Genomic DNA, 9099 nt, shown 5'->3' on the forward strand with positions numbered 1-9099 from the left:
TTTAAAGTTCTGTCTTTCTCAGTTTGAAGAGATTAAAGCAAGACATCATCACCTTGAAACCTCTATGTGATGTACACGCTTCACAAATAATGTTCATTAAAACATTCAAATAGGCCGGCTCCATCATTCAGTTGGATTATTGATGATCCCAGCTCAACTTCATCTTCCCACGCTTTGCTCTAAATTCCTTCAAAACCTCACTGAACAAAAGAAAACTATCAGAAAATTTATACAGAGATAGTAGGAACTGCCGATGCTGGAGAATCTGCTGTGTTCATTCAGCTTCACACCATGTTATCAGAAAATTTAAAATGATGCATAAACACAGCCTTCTGGAGGGAATTTCAGATTTCCCCTGTCTCCTGTATAGACAGCTGATCCTGCTCAGCTTGGGTTCCAATATTAAGTATTAATCTTTTGTTCTGGATTCACCCCAAGAGGAAACAGTTCCTCTATATTTATCCTAATGAAACTATTCATCATGTTAAATATTTTGTTGAGATCAATGTGGACCATCTAAACTGAAGAGATAAGCCATGTCCAGACAACCTGTCTCCATAACTTGACTCTTTAAGCCCTGCTATCATTCTGGTGAATCTACAATTTACCTCCTCAAAAGGCCTTCTCTGAGGCATGCTGACCAAAACTGAATATTGAATTCCAGATGCAGTCTGGCCAAGCTTCATGAATTTGAACTGCCTTGAGATAAAAGCAATCTTTTCTACTTGAACTCTATCCTGTAATGGTCTGTTTGTCTTGACACACCAATCTTTTAAAGCTCCTGGTCTCATCATTAAGGAGATCGGCCTCAGACTTGCCCACATTGCGATGCTTTGACCCATTCCCCTTCTTTTTGTTTCTGCGCTGTATCCTCCTGACTTTTGAAGAGATAACTCGGTGAAAATGCAGAATTTCCTATTGACAGCTTTGTTTTTTCAAATATTATTGAAATTACAACTTCTCCCTGGCATACAGTCCTTCACGGTAAACTCAGCCGGTACAAGAATCGGACTCACACTATTGGTATCATTTTGCATCCCAAACCAGCCATCCAGCCAACTCAGCTAACCAACCAAGTATATGCTGAAATATTTCAAGTTGAATGTCATGGAAAGTGCATTAGAATTCAACTTTCCTCCTTACAACATATTCCGCTCTGAGGCATCTCAGAGCAATTTCCGTACTATTAGTATTTACTTCATACATACCATGCCAAACGTACAACCTTCGGGAATCTATGTCGTTTTGGCCACGAGGGTAGAATAGCTAAAAGGCTATGGTGATCCTTCCCCAGTACCATCTTTATTTTATATCCACCAAAGGCTCAGGCAGTACAAAAACTGTCTGGTTTGGAATTGAATGACACAGACCAGTCTGTGATATGTTATCGGATCTAAGTGATGAAGAAGACATTACTAGTAATCTCTGCATGCCAGATTAAAGGAAGGAATGGGAATCAGAGCTACCCACAACCGCTGCTCATAAGTGATATCTCTTTTCAAAAGGTTGCTATGCACAGTCACTCGGAGATATCAAGAGCTGCAGATGTTGGAGTCAGAGTCAACACAGTGTGGAGCTGGAGGAACATGAGGGGTCGGGCAGCATAAGAGGAGCAGAAAAATTGACGTTTCAGATTTACAGCCCTGATAGAATGTATGGTCACTATTCTGTGCCCTGTGATGCTCCCACTGAGAACAAGTCAATTCTTGGTCTCATGACACTCCTGCAAATAGTGGGTGCTCAATTGGAGAACCAAATCCTGGCAGCTGGTGTCCTTTCTCAAATGTTGGCCTCATATAAGATGTGTGAAAGATATGTGAGCCCTCCGATGTTTGTTGGATGAGTGTGCATTCTGCTACATTCAAATACCATGCCTCTTAACCTTAATCTTGAATAACTTATACAAAGGGATAATGCAATGATGCACATTAGTATTTAAGACTGCAGACTCAGCTTGACTCGTGAAAAAATACATTGCTCATACTTTGCAGTACTGCCTCATTTTAGCTTGTAATTTAGTTGTAAAAGGCTACGTTTTGACTAATCGTCCTTTCTTAACATAGAACTTCTATTTCACTCCACAAGAAAGGATCTTCAATGCAGCTGAAAGCTGGGTGAACTTCGCTTTGAAATGGTATTATTTCTCTGTCATTTGATAGTGATTGGTTCATCATGAACCACAGCTCTGGTAAATGCCAGTGTCTTCAGTCAGGGAAAAGGATTGGTTTTGTGCCTTCATACATGTGTTCCAATATGGTTATGAAATGCAATTGCGATATTAAAAAGAAACATCCACCAGCTCTGCCTACTGGATGTCACAGTCATTCAAATTCACTCACAAGTAATTGGCTACAGCCAGTCATCAAGCATCAATGGGCAGGAGTCTCTTGCTTCTGTCAGGGAGGATCATTCACTCTTCAAACACCAATAAAACATGTCACTCAATGATACAAACTCATCTGATGTTTGTCTGATAGTTCAATAGAATAAAGCACTTTGTTTTCTTTGCCAGAAATTCTTCACTGAACTATAACCCACATTAACCATCAGGATTGTGAGAGTGTGGGGTAGAAATTACATGTAATTCACTCATTTTATTACAGCATCTGGTACTTTCATAACTTTTCTTTCCACTGGTAGATAGGTCAACACATTGAAATATCAAGCACTACTCTGGTTTGATAAGCTCCAGGCTTCTGGAAATAATAATAAATACAGATAAAATAAGGCCAGCCTCCTCCTCCCATCCAATCGCCACTCCAAATACAATGAGCATCTCTGTATTTTAGATCATAGGAGGACTCTGTAAAGCTGCACCTACTCATCCAAATTACACTTAACTGCTCGATGTACCCCACATTATTAAAAAGCACGTAATTTGTATTATCATGACTTCTGCAAAGTGAAGCATGGTGTTTAGTTATTAAATATGGTTGTAATCTCATCATTTTTCTCAATGAAATTATACTATGTCCAATATTATAGAAGCCACTGGAGAATCCTCATGCAACAGAATTCCTCTTCTTTCGTTTTTAAAAAGATGAACAATACATAGTGCCTTATAGTGCATCAAACATTTCAGGAATAGATTGTAAAATTTGAAAGTTACGAATATTAGCTTCAAATCACACAGAAGAATGAGCTGTTGAGAAAATATAACTGGAGCCAACTCTCCGACAGAAATCCACAAATAACTTGCCTTTATATAATCTCTCTCTGAGCTTCAGGACATCTCCAAAGCATTTTTTTCAGCCAAATAAGTACAATATTTGGTGAAGGCCAAACCTTAACTTAATTTCTCACCCAATAAAAAGTACCTCTGACATTGCAGCACTCCTTCAATACTGCAGTGAAACGTGCTCATATCTCTAGAAAGTGACTGAATCCACAACCTTTTGACTCAATGGTGATATTTCTACTAAGCCAATACAGTAACAATGGAATCTGTCATGTACCTTCACATCACAGCTATTTCTTTTCTCCGTGACTTCATCTTGATTGGCAGCTTGTAAACAGTCAGCACCATGCAATACTAGCATAGTAAGTGGCTCCTTACACTCAGAATAGAGAATCTCGAATGAGGATGCAAGTAGATGCCTTAAAGTGGATGCTCCAACTGGAATCTACAAGATACAGTGCAGTAACGCAACAACATTTCTTCAAAGGTTTCTCCAGAACCCACAACATCTACCAACCAGCAGGGCAAGGACAGCAGGCACATGGGGGCATCACTTCTCAGTTTCCCTCCAATCTTCGGATGTAGACACAATCCTGACATGAAAATGTTGCCATTCCATCATCTTTACTGATTGAGAATTCTGCAGCTCCCTCCTTATCATCGCTTTGGGAATACTGTGGTTTTGGAAGGCACCTCAGGAGCATCTGTTCATGAGCAATTAATGATGCCCACATTCAATAAATAAATAATATTTTAAAAAGAGGCATTCAGAATGAATCACCTCTCTTGCCACCCACTTTGCCAATAGTGTTTCTAGGCCAAACCAAGCAGCACAATGAAAGCAAGATGCTCTGAGGCAGGAGGAATGAAGTAGTTTAAAATGGGAAATATTTGCAGTGGTGCAGAGAAAAGACTGGGAAGTGGGGCAGATCAGAAATCTCTTTCCGCCAGTCAACCCAGGCATAATGGATTGAATGGACTCATTCTGTGCTGTACAATTTTATGATTTTAACCATTGTGGAAAGTGGATGGCAAAGCACAAAGCCATCTATACAAAGTCTAAGTGCTTCAACAAGCAGCCAGGCTGCCACATTACTTTCTGATTTATTGTGCAATTCCATTTCTTTGGTTTAATAGCTTTTGAAAAAAATAAATCTGTATGTACTTACAATGTGTTCTGCAAAACCCACAGCAATTGCTATTCTCCTTCCTTGAAGTTATAAGCAGTTTTATGACAAGGTACGAGAGGCAAGCAAAATCAATAAGGCCATACAAAGCAACCAATTCTGTTCAGGCCAGCATTCATATCCTCAATCTGAATACACCTTTTACTTTCCCTCACCATGATACAGTACATTCCACATGCACCCACAAAAAAACTATTCATTTCCTGAGTTAGATGCTATAACACTTAAAAGACACTTAGAATCGTACATGAACAGGAAAGATTTGGAGAGTTATGGACCAGGAGCAGGCAGGTGGGACTAGCTTAGCTCGAAAATATGTTTGGCACGGGCTGATTTGACTGAAGAGTCTGTTTCCATGCTGTATGATTCTATGACTCTGTTTCTCAAGCAGTTCTCAGAAATATTATAAAAAGATTGAATCTAAAATGAGAAGAACAAAAGGTACTCATATACTCCTTTTTCCTCTCTCCAAGTTTAATAAGTGACACCCAGAAAAAAAGAGTCACAATTTTGGCTATTTGATCTGAGCTTACAAGCTAAGAGATTCTGGACAGCAGCAGGAAGAGGGGTCAACCTATGTGCAGTTGGATGATGGATGTTAGAACGGAATATAGGAACATGTCATTTGAGAGCAACAGAAAGCCATTCAGCCCTTTAACACTGCTCCACCATTCAGTGGCTGATCTGCTTGTGGACTCAAGCCCCTCTGTCCCTTTTCCCCAAGCCCTCGTCTCCCACATCTATCAAAAAACCATCTAACTCAACCTAGAATAAAGTCAATGGTACAGCCGCCAATACTTTTTGGGGAAGAGAATTCCACAGACCCATACCCCTCTGATGGAAATCCTCCTCGTCTCCATCATAGAAAGAAGACCTCCTGTTCTTAAATTGTACCCCCTTTTTTGAGATTCCCTCACAAGAGGAAACATTTTCCCTGTACACAATGTATCAAGTCCCCTCAGGATTTTATATATTGCCATAGGGTCAATTCTCATTCTTCTAAGTTCCAACCGGTACAGATCCAACCTTCCCTCACAGGAGAACCCTATCTTCCCAGGAACAGGTCACAGAGTGGTGTCACAGAATGGCTGCCAACAAACCACAACCGATGTATGAGGGTGGCATAAGACAGACAGAATTGGCACACCATGACAGCAGGTCTCCTGGCAGGAGCGGCTACAAGCAGCAGCTTAATAAGAAGGTGCACTCACAATCTACTGGCAAGTTTCTGAAAATTTGCTCCGAGTGAGTGAATGAGAGCAGGCTGCACAGTGTGGTGTTTACACCATTTTCCTTTCACTCACTATACAGATCAATCATTGGATATTAGCTGCAGCTCAGTGGGTTTCACTCCAACCGTTAAGACAGAATGTCATTGTTCAAGTCAGGATCTATAGACCTGAGAAGAAAATCTAGGCTAACATACCCAGTGGTCCATTGTTGGAGGTGCTGACCTTTGGATGATACCATTCGAACCAACACTCTACCCTTGGAAATTGTGGCTTCAGGTGTCTAGTTGTTAAATACTCGTATTCCCTCTCAGGTAATATAATGCCTCTGTTGTCAAGCAGAGTTATCCTGGTGTTTTGGTCAATACTAAGCTCTGAACTGATATTACTGAAGGGGTTTTCTGGTCACTGTGATGTTGCCGTTTGTGAGATCTCACTGTGCACAAATGGACTGCCATGTTTCCACATTACGACAGTGACTCCAATTCTCAACTATTCTCTTGGCCAGAAGTTGTTTGGGATATCCTAAAGCTGTGAAATGCACAATGTTAAGAAAGAAAGCCTTCTCTTTCTTCCCTTTCATGACCTCAGGACATTCCAAAGCACTTTACAGCCAATGAAGTATTTTGGCAGTAATCAGTTGGTAATACAGAACTTGAAAAATATACATTTTGTTTATCCTTTTCATCTTGCACTTATTGGGGCAATTTGCAAGAAGTGAAGGGAAAAGCTGTACACAAAGAGAGTGCTGATTCATTTGGAAGTGGAACCACATCAATATTGAGGAACAGGTACAGCAAATGGTTGAAGTAAAGATGAATAAAGCAATTACAGTGGACTCTGAGGTGTTTCCACAGGGAAAACACCAGGACTCACTTCTTATTTACTATAATAGTTGATCCTTTTACATTGTATTTGATGTGAATTGTCCTGTTAAGTGCAAGTTGAAAAACTGTAGCAATATATGCCTTTTCTCAGCAGTATTCATATTTTGGAAGTGTAGTCACTATTGCAATGTCAGGAAATGCAGCAGTCAATTTAGGCACAGCAAGCTGCGACAGTTAACAAAGCAATAGCGAGAAAAATTCATTCCCTCCACCAGTGATGGGAAAGAGCAGCTGTGCACATCATCTACAAAATCCCCTGCATAAATTCACCAAGGCTCTTTAGAAACCAACACTTTCATAAATACTACCATCTAGAAGGATAAGGGCAGAAAATTTATGGGAATACCACCACCTGCAAGTTGCCGTCCAAGCCATGGTTCAAGAAGGCAGCTCACCAACACCTTGTCAAGGGCAGCTATGAGTGGGCAATAAATACTGGCCAGCCAGCAGCAGCTCCATTCTAAGAATGAATACAAAAAAACCCCAGGTAATTTATTCAGTGCCAGTTCTCCCTTTCTTTCATGACTATTTAAAGTCTCTATTGATGGGAAAACTAAAGCAGCACAAGCCCTTGTTTCCAACTGCTGCATCAAACACATAGAGTTCAAAACGTGCAACCAGAATTAATGACTGAACAGGCAGCCAAGTCAATATTTAGGAACAGGTTAAGCAATGGTCAAAGTAAGGATGAATAAAGCATTCACTGGAACAGAGTGGGCACATGGGATTAAGACTCATGTCCATGTAGAGGGTAAAATCTTGACATAAAAACGTTGGTTAGAGTGAGTGGCAACTGTTTGCCTTTATTCACGTCTTTAATGGATTCTAAGGCATGTCTCAGAAACTGATACTGCAATAACAAGTAGATAGCAGCAAGGGGAAGAGGGAGGTTTTCATCAGACTGATGTTCTATGTCATGAGCGAACTTCTGGAAGAGCTTTACATTCTACTTCAATATTCAAAGGGGAGACCAAAACCTCTCCAAAGTAACGCCACTGATTATATCAAATGATTATATCAAATATCACAAGGTGTACACACACACGTACACACACACACACACACACACACACACACACAGTATCCATATTGTAATTTCCACGTCATTTTCAGTGTGATTGTGTTGAAGGTCAAAAGGCATGGAATTGTCACAGCAAACCTCAAACTGCTGAAGTCTGGCAGAAATCCAAGAATCATCCCAACTGAAATAAAATGCGCCTTTCAATCTATAAAGACATGTCACAGCACAGGAGTTGACAGAGGTGCAGTTGGAATTTTGAGTTTTATCATTAAGAGAATAAAAATGTCTCATGATTTTAATTTGTCATACCAACTAGCACAGAAATCACATACTGCACATCTGGCATGATAGTAAAATAACAGTGGGGCACATAGATGCTCTACAATAGAGATAACAAGGTGTAGAGCTGGATGTAGCATTCCACCCACACCCATTCCACGATAACCCACCTAACCCACACATACCTGGACACTCTGGGCAACTTAGCATGGCCAAGCCATCTAACCTGCACATCCATTTCCATCAGTCACTGCATCCCATTACCTTCAGTCACTGCATCCCATTACCCTCAGTCGCAGCATCCCATTTCCCACAGACACTGCATTTACTTTCCCTTAGTCACTGCATCTCATTTCCAACAGTCACTGCATCCCATTTCACTCCCCACTGCATCCCATTTCACTCAGCCACTGTATCCCATTTCACTCAGCCACTGCATCCCAGTTCACATACTCACCGCATCCCAGTTCACACAGTCACCACATCCCAGTTCACAAAGTCACCGCATCCCAGTTCCATCAGTCACTGCATCCCAGTTCCATCAGTCACTGCATCCCAGTTCCATCAGTCACTGTATCCGATTTCTATCAGTCACTGCGCGCATTTCACGCAGTCACTGCATCGCATTTCACTCAGTCACTGCATCCCATTTCACTCAGTCACTGCATCCCATTCCACTCAGTCACTGCATCCCATTCCACTCAGTCAGTGCATCACATTTCCCTCAGTCACTGCATCCCATTTCCTCAGTCACTGCATCTCCTTTCCACAGTCACGGCAATTCCATTTCCCACAGTGACTGCATCCCATTGCCCTCAGTCACTGCATCCCATGGCCCTCAATCACTGCATCCCATTGCCCTCAGTCACGGCATCTCCTTTCCACAGTCACGGCAATTACATTTCACTCAGTCACTGCGTCCCATTTCCATCAGTCACTGCGTCCCATTTCCATCAGTCACTGCATCCCATTTCCAACTGTCACTGCATCCCATTTCCCAGTCACTGCGTCCCATTTCCATCAGTCACTGCATCCCATTTCCAACTGTCACTGCATCCCATTTCCCAGTCACTGCATCCCATTTCCCTCAGTCACTGCATCCCATTGTCCTCAGTCACTGCATCCCATTTCATTCAGTCACTGCATCCCATTACCCTCAGTCACTGCATCCCATTAACTTCAGTCGCAGGATCCCATTTCAAACAGACACTGCATCCCATTTCCGTCAGTCACTGCATCCCATTTCCCTCAGTCACTGCATACCATTTCCCTCAGTCACTGCATACCATTTCCCTCAGTCACTGCATCCCATTTCCCT

Source organism: Stegostoma tigrinum, unplaced genomic scaffold (assembly GCF_030684315.1).
Source record: "Stegostoma tigrinum isolate sSteTig4 unplaced genomic scaffold, sSteTig4.hap1 scaffold_215, whole genome shotgun sequence".
Taxonomy (NCBI): Eukaryota; Metazoa; Chordata; class Chondrichthyes; order Orectolobiformes; family Stegostomatidae; genus Stegostoma; species Stegostoma tigrinum.